Source organism: Helianthus annuus, chromosome 9 (genome assembly GCF_002127325.2).
Source record: "Helianthus annuus cultivar XRQ/B chromosome 9, HanXRQr2.0-SUNRISE, whole genome shotgun sequence".
Classification (NCBI taxonomy): domain Eukaryota; kingdom Viridiplantae; phylum Streptophyta; class Magnoliopsida; order Asterales; family Asteraceae; genus Helianthus; species Helianthus annuus.
Window position 1 is genome coordinate 39308942 of NC_035441.2, and position 16154 is coordinate 39325095.

Consider the following 16154-nt stretch of genomic DNA (forward strand, 5'->3'; position numbering starts at 1 on the left):
CAACCCATGCAACCCCATCGGTCAAAAACCATTGCTTGGTGAGTTTTAGCTCCGATAATTGCGCGTATGCTTCAATCATATCACGCTCGCACCGAACCAACATCCCTCTTGCTTCATCAATCGTTGTCTTATGCGACTCGATCTCCCTGTCACGAGCTCTCTCTACTTCGTCTTTAGCTACAAAGAAACAACGCTCAAAAGGATCAATAATAATAATATATAAGAAAAAAAAGGGGGGGGGGAAGAAGAGAAGGTTGTGAACATACCATCAACTAAGCGATGGTAATCAGCCAGAAGTTGATCATGAGATGTCTGCATTTCCTTCAGCTCGGCGGCATGCTTCATCTCTACACCGGTTAATTTTTTCTCCAAATCAGCAAATTTCAACTTAAAAGTCTCCAAATCTTGAAGAGCTTTGTCACGAGCCTCATGGGCCGCAGCGGCCGAAGCTTGAGAAGACTTGGTAACTTCTTTGGCTTCCGACACCTGCCCTTTCAGTCGATCAACTTGGGATCGCAGGGACACTAGCTCCTGTTTCGTCTTAGATCGGACATCACCCTCGCTTTTCAAACTAGCAATCTCGCGTTTAAGCTTGTGGCACAATGACTCCGACTCGACCCAACGCTTGTACGTCTCCACCACAAAAGAGTTCGACTGAGCTTGATTCAGCATCAAGGTATTTCCAAGCTCCGGCCCACTCATCTTGCGGTAATGGGAATGTTCTGCAGGAGTTCCTAGATGAAACAAAGACATCTTGGCCAAAAGGGCATCCACGATCCTGTCTTTATTCACCAGCGACCATTCCGGCACATACTTCTCCAAAGCATGAGCTGCATCCACACCTTCAAAACCACCCGAACCTAATTCCCGAGACAAGAACACAGCCTCAGTGTCATACCATAGAGGGGAGGAAGAAGCACTGTCCCCACCATCAAACGGCGAAGAGCTGGGCCTAGACACATTAGACGCAACTCCCGTAGTAAACTTACCCGAAGGAGAAGGCACGATTTTCTTGGGATCGGATGTGCGCAAGTCCGTAACAACCTTAACACCACCCTCACCAAAGGACAACGGGCTCGAAGGAGTTTGCAACGGATGATCCCGCGGGGTGCGGCCCTCATGGAGATGAGCATCCAAGTTTTCTAGTACACCTCCAGCGGTAGAGAATTCGGTAACTTGATCGTCATCATCAAGTGTAATTGTTTTAAAATCTGCCTTCGTCCTTTTCGGCTGCCTGGCCTTTGGGTCAGTTTTGGTAGGAGCAGCCCGTTTTCTCTTCAAAACAATCTGAGGCTGTTCACCTCCATCTTCACCATCCCCTCCGACGTCCCCATCTTCATTCCGATCATCACCTCCTTTCTCACCACTAGCATGCGTCTCAGTATCTCCGACAGAAAGATGGACCCCCTCATCCTCGATAACAATTTTAGAACCGGAACCCTTCGTCATCGACGAACCAGCTTTCCGACCCCCAGCGTCATCCGCCGTAACCATCGCCTGAATCTGAGCGACTGGCGACGCAATAGGGGCCGAACCCGAACCACCTTGATCACCAGGAGCCTCCGGCGCACGAATTGGATAAAGATTCTGTTGCACAAGTTGCAAATACGGGGTATCACCCTTCGGAGTCTTGGTAGCACGAACATCCAGCTCCTTCGAGTCGAAGGACTTCAACCGTAGCGCCTCCTTCAAACCCATAACTGCACAAGAAGACAAATGATAAGTAATATCTACCAACCCAGCAAAAAAAAAGGGGGGGGGGGTTCGAAGATAAGTGAATAAATAAGTAGCACATAAATATACAGGGAGCACCATACAACTAACCCTCTTTGTTCGGTGGGATACCACTCCGGTTCGGCCCACATTGTACTGATCCGACCCATGACGAGGATGTGTTCCGGATATTTCTGTATACGTCCGGCTTCTTTTATCAAATCGGCGTACAGCTTCTCGTTATACGAAAAATCTTCAGGAAGAGGAGGCGGGAGTTTCGACTTTTTTACCCTCCACGTCATAAATTCCGGAACGCACCGATCGTCAACTAGAAAAAAGTGATCCTTCCAGTCCTTTATACTCGTGGTGATCCATGTATAGCAGTAAGAATTCTTATCCCTAACCTCAAAAGTATACCAATTTCCGGACCGGTTCAACTTGTAGAAGGCCCGGAACACATCCAAATCTGGCTCGGACCCTAAGCTACGACAAGCCAACTCGAAGTGACTGATCTTGGCAAGGCCAAAAGGATTCACTTGAGTCAAGCGTACCTCGTGAAAAAGTAAAACCTCAACTAAGAACTTCGTCAGGGGCAGACGACAGTTACAGTAGTCGAAAAAACGAGTATAAATCCCAATCTTCCCCGGGACGAAAGGATAGATAGGCGTATCTTTTTTCGGAAGTATAGGGTTTAGCGATCTAGGAATCGCATAACTCTCCACATACCAATCTAACCCTTTTTGAGTCAAGACGTTAAAGCAACCAGAAAGATTGCTCTTATTCGCCATAATAGGAAAAAGAACTTACTAACCTGAACAAGTGAATCGTTTTTTATCGCCAAACAAAGATGAAGAAAAAGAGAAGAGGAAGGCGAAGAAGGTAAAAGGTATAAAGTGAAATTGAAAGATTACCTTTCCCCTTTTTATAGGGATGTGAAACCGCCTCAAAGTCCCAATCAAACGACGACACGTCATGATAACTGACGCGCACCAACCGTCACATCGGGCGGGAAATCTAAAACGACTGACGGTCACCAATCCTAGATCACCGCCCAATTTCAAATTTTAAAATCAACAAAGCGACCGCCAAACAAAAGATCATGGATCCCAGAATACTTCGACAAATAGTTCGAAATTGTTGCTAAACAAACATTACGAACTAGGGGGACTTGATGAGGATACGTCCCTAACCGGACCGAGTCATCTCAGCAAACAGAACGGACCGGGCCTTGCACCACGAAACGAACCGGACACTACGATGGTTCGACGCAACTAACTAGGCCCCACCTCCATAACCGTCATGATAGCGACTGGTCCGACCCTAACTAACTCGCCACGTCAGCACACCCAAAAGCTATAAATACCCCGCCTAGGTCTCCAGCAAGGGGTAATCGCTACTCTCTCTCTCCCTGACTTATTTCCTCCTCACAAGTACTTATTCTCACGCCCGAGCTTGGTCACAGAGAGGCCCCCCTCCCTGTGACGAGGATAACGGTGTGCTTGTCTCTTGTGATCTTGCAGGTCTCTTGTCGGATCATCTGAAGCTATACTCTGGCCAGTTCGTATCAACTGGTTTTTGAGTCTTCAAAACTAAATAGATTTTTCATTTCGATTTAAACAACAGTTCAGTATCATCTTCAATATGGAACCTTACATAACTGTTATATGTATATATATATGTTTTTTTTCTTTTACAACAGTGGGTTTCCGTTTACGTAAACAAGAACAAAGAATGGACATTAAAATGAAATAGGTTGAAGAAGGGATGGTATACCGAAACAAAAGCTTGTGGGTTTATGGCGACGTCTTCGTCTTCTCTGGCGAAGCTCCGACGTTCGCTTGAGTTCTTCTCCGGCGAGACTAGGAGGTTTTTCGATGGCGATGTGATCTCCGGCGGGGCTTGTTGATATGAAGCAGAGGGGTGTGGGAGGTAGTGAAAGTGACTCGGTATTTATAGGGGTTCGGGTGAGCAACGAGTCTTGGAAGGTGGTTGTGATTACGTGCCGAGGATGGAAACTATCGGTGATTGGTTTTATGAAATGGTAATCAACAAGATAAAAGGAAACGATGGTCATGGACAACGCGGATTCGATTTAAAATTACCGGAATCAAATCTTTCGAAAAAAACGTTGTTACTGTAATCTTGTTTGGCGGCAAGTTTTAAAAAAAAGGGATGATCCGAAGTTGCGTATAATAATTAAACGATTCAAGACATGAACAGCGATTACGGTAGCCCGTCTGGTTAGGGTGTGCGTGTGTGAATGTAGGGACCCGAGTTCGATTCTAGGCTAGGCCCATTTTTGATTTTTTATTTCCTTTTTAAGTTTTATTAATTGCAGTTTAGTCCCTGAAGTTTCATGAACTATATTAGCTGAATTAACTTATTACATTAACCTAGTTAGTGTATAAAACACTGGCTATATAACTAAGTTTGCCAACCTAGTTAACTAACTTTGTTAACTTCATTAATAAGTTTACTAACAATATTAGTTTTATTTCCTTTTTAAGTTTTATTAATTGCAGTTTAGTCCCTGAAGTTTCATGAACTATATTAGCTGAATTAACTTATTACATTAACCTAGTTAGTGTATAAAACACTGGCTATATAACTAAGTTTGCCAACCTAGTTAACTAACTTTGTTAACTTCATTAATAAGTTTACTAACAATATTAGTTTTAATTTAGATTAAGGAATATAATTATTATTATTATTATTATTATTATTATTATTATTATTATTATAGCCTTATTAATTTGTTTAACTAGACTAACTAGATTATTATTATAAAAAGAATAAAACTTTTAATTGCAAATTTAGTTAATTTAATTAGTTAAATAAAATAAATAAATAACAATATTAATAATTATTTCTTTAATAATTGACTAAAAGATTTAAATATATATTGAATAAATATATAAATAATTAAATGGTTAAGAATGAATAAATGATTTAAATAAAAGAATAAATAATTAATAAATAATGTATTTAATTAAATAAATGAATAAATAAATAATTTGATAAACGCGAAAAATTACGAAGCGTTACATGCCAGGCTGTTCTGTTATTCATGCTGAACTTGAATTCTCCTCCGGAACACCTGCACATGCAAATGAACTTAATTACTTTTGAATTGGAACCCAATCCATACTGAATTTAGGTTTACCAAATTCATCAACATATGAAATGAACAACCTCTCACAATTCCTTTTATATTCAAACACTTTTATAAAAATTTTATCTGAAACTTTAACTTTCTTTGATTTTTTAGTTGTTTGATTAACCAATTTTTCTTCCTTTATTCTCTCTTTTTTCCTCAGATTTGTATTTGATGAATGTTTTATTTGACTGATCATTTTTTTGAGAGCAAAGCGATTCATCAGAACTAGTATCTGAATCCACGGTAGTATCCTAGGATTATATCTTTTCTAAATACTCTCTTGCTTTCTTTCTTTTCTCTCTCAGTCTATATTTCTGCCCTTGTGATAATTTGATTCCACAGTTGTAACACACCCTATTATCGTACCGTTCTCCACTTTCAAACCAAACACTTAGATCGTAACATTGATTTGCGTTGTGGTAATAATCACTTCTCCTTTTTCTGTCATCATAATAATTTGTCTCTGAAGAATCTTCATTCCGTCTTTTCCTGTAAGCGTGATTTGTCTCTTGAGAACTGTGGTCAAACCTGCACCACTTATTACCTACTTTTTGTGAGTTGTGTTTTTCAACTTTTTGTGAATTTTTGTTTTTATAATGATTTGATGGTTGAACTGATGATCTTTGATTTTGAACATTTTTTGAATTTTTAAAATTTTTAACATTTTGTTTTTGTTCCCCATTTTGCTTATAAGTTGAACATTCCCCCTTTTCAGCAAATTGTGGAACAGTTTCTTAAAATTTTTCTTTTAATTTCAAAAATATATTCTTTTTATCATTTTCATCATCAAAGTCATCATTACAATCTTCAATTATGACTTCCTCATAATTTGTGACATCGTCACTTATTGGAGTTTTCACTAAGGGAGTTTTGTTTTTCGTGTTATCAGGTAGAATCGTTTTTGTTTTACCTTTTCCTAACGGTTTATACCCAATACCACGGTTACAAAATTCATATTCGTCCTCCCCAGTTTCTTCATTTTTATTGATCGGTTTTGGAACTATATTATCAAGCATTAAGGACGAAGCAACAAAACCTTTCAATTTATTTTCCAAATCTTCAATTTTATGTTTAGCAATCTCAGCATCTTGTTTAAGTTTTGTGATTTTTTCTAGATGCAAGTTTATTATATTTTGGTTTTCAAGATCATTTTTATTTAATACTTGATTTTTCATTTTCTAAAATTTTTATTTGGTTTTTCAAATCATTTTCTAATTTTATAATTTTTTTGTTTTCTAATGTCAAACTTTCCACGTCTCTCAAAAATTTGACATTTTCAGATTTTGATTTTTCACATTTTGAGCACTCTTCACACATGAAGTTTCATTTGTTGATACGCTTGATTCTTTGACTTCACCGTTCTGCAACTCATTCTTTTCTTTCTCCTGCTGAATACTCCATCTTTTCCAAGCTTCAGCTTCAATATCATTAATAGCCTTAAGATAATGTGTATCTTCCAGTTCTTTAAACACTTCATCCCAATCTGATGATAATGACTCCTTAAGTTTTTCTTTATTTACCTCAGAAGCTCTAATGACATGATAATCTCTCATTTCTTGCATTAACTGCCTAAATCTTCTTGTCACGTCAATTTCCTTTTCATCTTCTTTGTTTTTGAAATTTAAAAATTCAGACCACAAATTCTTCTTTTTAATTTTTGTTTTGTGTTCTTGAAGCTTGTTGACAAATTCTTTTAGATTAAATCTTGAAAAACTAGAATCTTTTTTAACTCAATTAAAGCTTCATACCATTCTTAAGGTAAGGCATCTTCAAATTTCGACATCTTTTCAGCATCCAACATTCTTACCTCGTAACACCTTAACTTGCTAAGTAAATCCCAATACCGTTCTTCCAACTGATCCAACGATTCATCTTTTTTAAATCGAAAGCTTTCAAATCTTTTAACCCAATTTTTTTTTCTATTTTCATCCCGCATCTAACAATGCACCTCAACACCATCATCCCAATCATATATTTTGTTAAACATTTTAAACACAACTTTGTTAAACCTTTTGATCTTGTTAAACACGGTTCAACAATCCCAAATCGAATCATAATCAAATATCACGGCCCAATCCAAAAGCTTGAAACTTGATAACAACTTGATCCAAAACTCGGTTCAAAAATATTCAACTTTCACGAAGCTTCCTAAACGCTTATAACCAAAAAATTATACTCGTTTACAAACTCGAATCACAGGCCCAAATATGTAAATTTATTGGCCCAAAATCACTTTTCAATAAACTTGCGGTCCACTAAAAAATTATCACGGCCCAAATCGTACTCAAATGACTCGGCCCAAACACTATGTTCACCAAAAATTCAGCCCACACAAGAAATTTATTCCGACACAAAACTGACAATCCTCTCTTTTCTCTTCAAAACTCGATCCAATCAACTTCTAGTGACAATCCAAAACACTATGTACGATATGCCATATAATATTTTGAACTTTCATTAAACTAGTTGATTTTCTGCCCCCGCATTGCGGCGGGGGACTAATGTCAGCAAAACACGTGCCGGCAACAGCAAGCAGATAGCAAATATCAAAACATAGGTAAAAGTATCGTAGTAACTATAGTCACTCTGTCCAAAAAAGCAATTTTAAACAACCTAGGTGATGTTATTATTAATAAGTTCTATTTTACTAACCACGTGTATGAAAAGCAATCTAAATGGTGCAATTATTTGCCTTGGTACGTGACATAAGCTCAAAGGTGAAGTTAGGGATTAGCTCGGTACCAACCGCTATCAAAAATCCCCAAAAGTGGGTACCGGTACCGAATATACTCGGTACGATACAGTACTTGGATTTGAGGGTAAAAACCGGTAAATACAGGTACCAACCCGGTACCGAAATGTCAAAAGTCTGTACCGATTAGGCACCGAAAATGTACCTGTTTTGGTAAATTCGGTACCGGTACCCGGTACTATTTGCTCATCCCTAGGTGATGTTACTATTCATTAAGTTCTATTTTTAATATGTTGGAAAGTGATGTTACTGTTCATTAAGTTTTATTTTTAATGCGTTAGTATGTGGCATAAGCTCAAAGGTGATGTTAGGGATGAGATCGGTACCAACTGCTACCGAAAACCGGTACCGAAAATCCTCAAAAGTGGGTACCGGTACCGAATATACCCGGTATGATGCGGTACCTGTATTTTAGGGTAAAACCGGTTAATACAGGTACCTAACCGGTACCAATAATGTCAAAAGTAAGTACCGAATCGGTACCAAAAGTATAATATACCTGGTTTGGTATATTCACTACCCCGGTACCCGGTACCATTTGCTCATCCGTAGGTGATTTTACTATTCATTAAGTTGTAATTTTAATAAGAAATTTATTCCGACACAAAACTGATAATCCTCTATTCTCTTCAAAACTCAATCCAATCAACATCTTGTGACAATCCAAAACACTATGTACGATATGCCACTATCATAATTTGAACTTTGATTAAACTGGTTGATTTTCTGCCCTCGCGTTACGACGGGGGACCAATGTCAGCAAAACGCGTGCCGGCAACAGCAAGCAGATAGCGAATATCAAAACATAGATAAAAATATCGTAGTAACTATAGTCACTCTGTCAAAAAAACAATTTTAAACAACCTAATATATAATACCGATCCCGAAGTTAGGGATTAGCCCGGTACCAACCGCTATCGAAAATCCCCAAAAGTGGGTACCGGTACCGAATATACTCGGTACGATACAGTACTTGGATTTGAGGGTAAAAACCGGTAAATACAGGTACCAACCCGGTACCGAAATGTCAAAAGTTTGTACTGAATCGGCACCGAAAATGTACCTGTTTTGGTAAATTCGGTACCGGTACCCGGTACCATTTGCTCAACCCTAGGTGATTTTACTATTCATTAAGTTCTATTTTTAATATGTTGGAAAGTGATGTTACTATTCATTAAGTTCTACTTTTAATGCGTTAGTACGTGGCATAAGCTCAAAGGTGATGTTAGGGATGAGATCGGTAGTAACTGCTACCGAAAAGCGGTACGGAAAATCCTCAAAAGTGGGTACCGGTACCGAATATACCCGGTATGATACGGTACCTGTATTTTATGGTAAAAACCGGTTAATACAGGTACCTAACCGGTACCAATAATGTCAAAAGTCAGTATCGAATCGTTAGCAAAAATATACCTGGTTTGATATATTCAGTACCGGTACCCGGTACCATTTGCTCGTCTGTAGATGATTTTAGTATTCATTAAGGTGTAATGTAATTTTAATATATATAATATATAGGTAAAGGTAACGTTGATTGATTTTTTTTATTAAAATTTGGATTTACGAGACATCACAGCAAACAATATCATTTTACTTTTCATTTCATTTTTTGTTTTCAATTCTCAAATCTATTACATTTTGACAAGACTTTTGCTGTCAACTTTTCATTTAAAAACCCTACTTTAATTTATCAAATAAAAATATATAATTTTGTTGTGAAACTAGCCTATTAATAAAAAAATAAGAGATAATAATAGAGAGAAAGAGATTGATATTATTGATTGCATGTATATAATACAAGATGTACAATGGTATATATAGGAGATGTAACTTGAAGAATAAGCCTAATCTATTTTAAGTGTTGATAACCATAATAAATAATATATTTATAACACTCCCCTTGGTTATCAACTTCTTATACTTGGAGATACCGCCTCGTTAAAAACCTTGCCAGGAAAACCCAGTGGGACAAAACTATAGCTAAGGGAAAAAGAGTGCAGCCTTTAATACGTATTTTCTCCCCCTGATACATCTAGATCAGGTTTGTTGGCTCGTTAAAAACCTTATTAAGAAAACCCAAATGGGACAAAACTTAGTAAGGGAAAAAAGTGCAACTTGAATAAGTCTCCCCCTCATTTTAACATGTCTCCCTTAAGTGACGTGTGTCCATCTTCTTTGAAAGTTGATCAAATATTTTGTAGTCAATGATTTATCGCTCGATCCCTTAATGTGTAGTCATTTATGTTGAGCAATGTTGTATAATCTTCTAACGAGACTTTAGGTGCCTCCTTTCAAGAAATATCATACGTCCACGTTTGTCTTTTGTTACATTCCTACATCTACAAGACTAACCAAGCTTGTTTTGATGGGTTGGTAAAATATAATCAAATATCGTTTATACCTGAAATATTTCTTTGAACTCGTTCCAATGTCTCTTCACTTGACAAAGGTTATATCATGACAATTAGCTCAAGTGAAAGATATTATAACCATACATAGCTAGCAAAACATATTAATGCACATATGCATTTAACGATGGTACTTCTAGAATGAGAATCTCTACTTCGGTAGGAGATGATAATAGACATTTCTTATAACAAGTGACTTAAGAACGTTTAACATACTTTAAGGTTCAACTATGTCCATACTAAAATATCCCAACATCATCTTCTAGATGTACTTGAGGGATTGATAAAATATAATTACATATATACTCGAACTGCAGTTCGAGTAATAATTAGACCGTGCCAGTGTCTTTCAAAAATTCTCCCTCTAAAGCTCGACAGTTTCTCTCGATGATGCCTAGACATCATCACTGTAAACTGCGATTATAGTGAACTTTTAAAAGTAGAATTTTGATAGAACATGGCTAATTTAATCAAACTTATATCCTTCTTTATCCGAATATCTCGAGTTATACAACACTCGTCTTGATTATTTAGTCCATACGTATTTTGTCAACTTCATATAATACATTCTTGAGGTTTTGACATCATTAATGCTCCTAGCATTATCAATTAATGAGGGAATTCTTTCCATCTTATTCAAATATGCATGTGCTTTCACTCTTTAGAAGTTTTGCTACATAAATTTGCCCATTTAACACATAGATATCTATATCATATGCAAAAATGTCATGAACACTTGCTTTTATATCCAAAAACCATATTGTATAATGCGGTACACTATTTATTGAAATATCATAATCATCGTGTACAGGTTTTCTATGTATCGTTTTTGGTGCACAAGAATTACATCGTTAAGATGTTTCAATTCACCTTTAGGTAACTCATCGGGAGTTCAGTCGTATTCAAATATGAATATGTATACAACGATCATATTGTTCTCGAGAACTTTATTTACATGATGTTGATAATTTAAATCCTCCGGAGACTTTCATGTAAACTTTCAGTATCAAGTAATAAATATTATTCATAAGACTCATGTCAATTCTCTCTTTAATATTATTACCAGACTAGTTAAATATTGGAAAGCTATTGTATCCACCACTGGAGAATACGATTCCTCATAATCAATATTAGGTCTTTGCAAAATCCTTGTGCCACCAATTTTGCCTTATACCATTTACTTTTCATTTATTGATTCGCATAAAAGACCTGTTTGTTTCTAGTATGTTTTACAACATTTGTTGTATGGACTACTGGTCCAAAAACTTTCCATTTCAATAGAGAATTCAACTCTGTCTCATTTGCGTCTTTTCGTTTTGGCCAATTATTTCTTTGTATTTGTTCATAGGTAGATCTTAAATCTTGATCTTCATCATTTCATCATTACAAGCGCTATATTATATACAAAAGTATAACGACGTCTATTTTATTTCGATTCCATACATATCTTAGACATGATACAACTTATCGTGATCTCTTTAGTTTCAGGTACCCGAGTTTCTTCTTGAACCATCATGTCTACCGTCTCTTCAGGATACCTTTTTAATATAACCCCGACTTGACCATCTTAATTAGTATTCCAACTTTCGAAGAAATTTATTATTGGAATCGAATAGTCTACCACGCTTCAGACGTGCAATAGACTCATTACAAACATGTGGTTGTCCTTCTAGGACACTCATCTTAATTGGAGCATTAGCAGTTGGTATATGTGACATAATCACCTTTTTAAGGTTAGTGAATGCGTTTGGTAATAGATTCGCTAATCTTTGTATGTGAGTTATTCTTTGAACTTCTGGTTCACACTTTTAGTTTTTGAGGATCAATGATAATTCATACCAACTCATTTATTTTCCAACTGCTTTTTATCTCCCCCTGATGTTGGGAATGTTAATCCATTGAGATGGCTATCAATTAATTTATCATATATTCCCTACCAACTTTTAAGGTCCCATCTTTGTGCGTAGTGGTGGATCAATTTTAATATATACCACACAACCAAAATCTTAGAAGGGATATCTTTGATTTCTGACCAAAAACCAACTATAATGGGGAGAAACTATTACAACATGTTGGCTTGATGTGCATTAATGTTATTGCGTGTAAAATTACACGTACGCATATATAAACATGAACTTGCTCACATGATTAGTGGCTTTGCTATCAATCGTAGACGTTCAATGATCGTTTTAACAAAAGAAATTTGTGTATGAACATAATCTACAGAAAGTTCAACACTTATTCTGCCGATCATTAATTGATAGGGAAATAAACTTATCGCCACTACTAATAAATACATGCAATCTGGATTATTGTGCTTGCTATCTTATTAGCTAAGCCATAAATTACACAAACATCGAGTTGTGAATTTGATAACCATTTAGACGATGCATCGATTTAAAACACTAAATGGTATCATGTTGGGATATGCATATCCCTTAATCACTTCCAGAATATTTAGGGTTACACACCCTTAATTGATAAATACATAATTTCCCTTAAGAGCAAACAATACATGCTATCAGCTAGAAGAATCTTCAAGTTCTTCACTATGTTTCACATCATCATTCACTCGGTGTGGTCTAACCGGTCATGCTAATAAAGTAAACAATCATGATCCATAAACTTCTGGTTTAGGATCGTATATGTATTACTTGCATGTATGTAATACAAAATATAAGATACAACAAATGTATTATAACTTCAAAGTTCAACAATCATGTTATGACACTTTTCTGTCACACCCCGACCACGTAAAACAACAAAACGTGGCGGAAACGTCGGGGAGTGTTGTAACAGAATCATTGTTTCACAACCATATGGATCAAACAGTTTCGTTTTATTGAATTAAATGTATTACATTACATTTGAATTTGAAACAAAACATGTACAAATAGTCTTTCATTGTTATTAAGTCACTAAGGCCTCGTCCAATCCTATGTGAGAGTACACAAATATCATCATCAAGCATCATCAACTATTGTACCTGAAACACATGTGGAAATAGGTACGTCAGCATAAAAATGCCGGCGAGTACATATGTTTTGTTTGAGTGTCGGATTCATGGCTAGTTTGCATGTTGCAATACTTATTTAAAACCCTTGTTTTGAAAAGTATAGTATTGCGACATAATTAACCAACTCAAATCAAGTTGGTTGTAATTTATAAAATCTCGTAACCATGATTCTTAACTCCAAAACATTTGTTTAGTTAAATCCAGATTGTAAATTGTTTTTGAAATAAAACTTGAATAGTATATATATATATATAGGTAAAGGTTCCTGTAAAAAAGGCCTAAAGTGTGAGAAAGGTGAGAAAGAATCTCAGCCATTAGATCATTCCATATTAATTAGATTAGATCAAAGTTATATTAGTAATTATACCAATAAATCTAATTAAGGATAAATCTTTTGTAACCGATTTTTCTGAGATTTTTTAGGGAATTCGATTTTGAATATAATTATCATCTAAATCATTATAAAATCTCATCATCTAAATCGTTTTAAAATCTCATCCTCTAAATCATTATAAAATCTCATCCTCTATACGCATACAGATTCCATACGCATACAATCTTTAATCTGATTCATATTTTCTTTCTTCATGGAGAACAACGATCAAGGTAATTCTGTATGATTTGTTTTTTTTCTGTTTATTATGTAATTGTAATCAATATTCAGGAACACCAGCTTGTTTAATTGTAATTGTCAAATTTTCAATCATCTGGTATGTTTCGAATTTTCAAGAACACCAGTTCGTAACTTTGTATGGTGTTTTTTTGTATGGGAGTTTTTGCATATTAGGTGTGGTGTTTTTGCTCTGTTACAATGTATAGTGTATGGTGTTTTTGCATGTGTGTTACTTTACTATATGTAATTTTTGTAATGACACCACGTGTAACCCTTGCAGGGTGTTTTATATGTGCATGGTGTTTTTTGTGTATATTTAGTGAAGTTGAAGTTGGTTTGTGTTTTTTTTTATATCAGGCATGGTGTTTTTTTACATGTGATGTTATTTACAGGGTTTTTCATGTGATGTTATTTACAGGTTTTTATACGTACATGGTGTTTTTTCATCTAAATGGAGGGTGTTTTTTATAACAGTTTATTTTTATAAAGTTGATTTGTTGTTTTGTGGTGTTATTTTCTACGTATTATTTTGTGGTGTTTTTTATTCTATAATCATTCAATTTTACTTTTTTCGCAGGCTTTCATACTTATCAGCCGGTTGGGAAACTACATGTGTCTCCAAACTCCGGTAAGAGGACTTATTTACCGGAGGTAGATGAATCGCTTAAGCCGAAGGATAAGATGACCTTTGATACGGTGAACAATGCATTCCTCTTTTATCAGAAGTATGCAATGGCTTCAGGGTGTTTTATTATGTATGTTTCAAGTTTAATGGTGTTATTTGTATGCACACAGAATTTTTTTGTTAACTAGTGCTGTTAATTTTTGTTCAGAGTGTTTTATTATGTATGCTGCAAGGTTAATGGTGTTATTTGTTTTTTATACATAATTAACAATACACATTCTTTTTGTGACGAAAATCGCAATATAAATTCATTAAAACACCAGAATAAAAAGGTGTAAAACAGAAACAGCTTACGATTGTAATCAGTCTTTACATAGTCAAATTATACCATAATCACAACTTTGCCAAAACGCTAACACATCATATAATCTAAATTTCCCAAAAAGTTTGTCTTCTAACAAAAAGTTTAACTTTTTTTGCTGTCCACCTACACGGTAGCCCCCAACCTTTCAGCAATCTGATCGATTTGCATTGTCTTCCATACTCACCCTTTCATCCTCGTCCAAAAGTGCGTATTCTTGTACTTCTCGTTCTGCTTGGCCCCGTTCAAACAACTTTAACACCATACATGCAAACATAAATCATATCTTCACCTGGCAAGCATACAAAACCATATTATGTTTAACAACACCATATAACACCATATAGGCAAGGAACAAAACACCATGTAACATTATAAATAACACCATACATATTTTAATTACTTAGTATGTTTAAAAACACCATACAAACCATATTATGTTTAACAACACCATATAACACCATATAGGCCAGCAACAACATGTATAACACCATTCAAATCAAGAATTTCATATTTTCAACCCCAAGCCTAACAAAACACCATGTAATATTATAAATAACACCATACATACAGCCATAAATCTTATCTTCAACCGAAACTACTTAATAACACCATATAACACCATAACTGTAAACAATAGAATAAATAACACCCAACATATGTTTAAAAACACCATATAATACCACAATTTTTTTAAAAACACCATGCATCACCATATCAAACTAGACATGAACTATATATCATGATATTTAAAAAACACCCTGCTCATCAACAACCAACATAAATAAAACACCTTTATATAAAACACCATATATCCTCATTTATACAAACAAAACACCATTACCATCATCATATTCACAAAATTATCAGAAACCTCTGTTTCACACAACAACCCAAAATAACACTCTATGACAATCAGAAATCACAATTATCATCAACCATGTTTTCAGAACCCTAGTTTTTTTATTAACACCATTAAATCAGTTCGTTTGGGATTAAATTCCAAACACATTATGTTATATCCCCAAATCATCGAAACAAAAAAAACGAACCTTTGTGTTTTTTAACTAGGGTTTTTGATTTCTTCTTCGCCGGCGTTTTTTTTCTGGCCCAGTGTGTAGTGTTCTCCGAGCGGTTGAAGAACCCTCACTTATCTTCTTCATCCTGGTTCCCAATATGTTTTTCTACAATTTTGATAAAAAAACGAAAGACAAAACACAATGACACTTAAACGAGATAACTACGAGTTGAAGAATCTGCTATTCAGGGTTGATTGGATTTGAAATCGGATCAAATCTTTTTGCTGAAGAACACCCTGATTTATGGTCCGTATCTTTCGCAATTTGTGGAGGTTTGGAGTTATAAGAGATACGGTTATTGTTTTGAATAGTGGTGAAAGCCCTAAAATACCCCTAAATAGTCAAATCAGTCATAAATTTTCATAATACTATTTACAAGATTGCCATTAAGATCTCAACCATTAGATTAAAGATCTAATGGCTTAGATTC

At 35.5% G+C, this 16154-nt stretch overlaps 1 long non-coding RNA gene across 1 annotated transcript; it reads right to left on the reverse strand.

The window, feature by feature from the left end:
• Positions 1-14611: 14611 nt before the first annotated feature.
• On the reverse strand, positions 14612-15856 carry LOC110874235. Its single transcript, XR_002555761.2, has 2 exons — positions 15698-15856; positions 14612-14937 (listed from the first exon to the last, which is right to left on the reverse strand). It is a non-coding gene; the product is annotated as an uncharacterized LOC110874235 (long non-coding RNA).
• Positions 15857-16154: the final 298 nt, after the last annotated feature.